Raw genomic sequence first — 1013 nt, 5'->3', positions numbered from 1 at the left:
ATTTCTGGGCTTGTCTTGGGCTTGTACCACATATAATTTAGACCAGAGTTGATGACCCTCCCAGGTTGGGTGTGTCCAATGTTCCCTCTAAGCTGAGTTAGTGTGAGCTAGCTCACAGTTTTTTAGCCTCCTGCTCACACATTTTTGTTGTAGCTCAGGAAGGATGGCTCAAGGGCAAACTAATTTATGCAGCAGCCAAATCTCTTGCTCACAACTTTAATGGCAGTAGCTCACAGAGTAGAATTTTTGCTCACAAGACTCCACAGCTTAGAGGGAGTGCTGGATGTGTCTCATCAAAGTTCAGTCTTACTTATTTCTCTATTCCTCATTGATTTCCCCATCAGTGGTTGAAAGGCCTGGCTTCCGTTCCGCTCCCAACCACCTCTAGGTGTTTCTTATCTGGACCTTCAGTCTGTCCTACATCTCCCATTCTCCAGCATTGGGTTGGTGTTGCCTGTCATGAACTTCCTTTAAGCCTTTCCTCATTGGTTCTTTGGGAGCTCTGTAGGGGTCTACCGGTTATTATTATTTAGAGAATGCAGAGGTCACCTCTGCAAACACTTGCCGGAGGTGGCTCAAAAGTTAAAGAAATAATGAAGTCATAAAAACAACCACCAAAGGAACTACCAATATTAAAACAAGGCATTGTTTTTCTAACACATTGACATGTCAAGCAAACCATCTTTGTGATCATCTTGCGGCCTGGCCCCTTTACGGAATTTGGGACCTCCCTTGGTCACATCGGGTGGTGTGCCCCAATCAAGGAGGGGAGGAATGTTAACAGCTCTGCTTTTTGTTTGTTGCAAGTTAGGGCTTGTGTTTGAGGAGGATGAGTAGAAAACCCTACTATTATTTTAGTTCATTTTTATCCCACCCTTTCTCTGTGGAACTGAGAATGGTGTACATCATTCTCCCCTCCTCTGTTTTATCTTTATCACAAGCCAGTGTGGGAGCTTGGCTAAAAAAGAATGAGACCGACTCCCCACAAGCAGTTGTGCCCCCCTCGCTCTTCC

Source organism: Gekko japonicus, unplaced genomic scaffold (genome assembly GCF_001447785.1).
Source record: "Gekko japonicus isolate JY-2015 unplaced genomic scaffold, Gekko_japonicus_V1.1 scaffold87, whole genome shotgun sequence".
Lineage (NCBI taxonomy): Eukaryota > Metazoa > Chordata > Lepidosauria > Squamata > Gekkonidae > Gekko > Gekko japonicus.
This window is presented reverse-complemented; position numbering follows the sequence as displayed.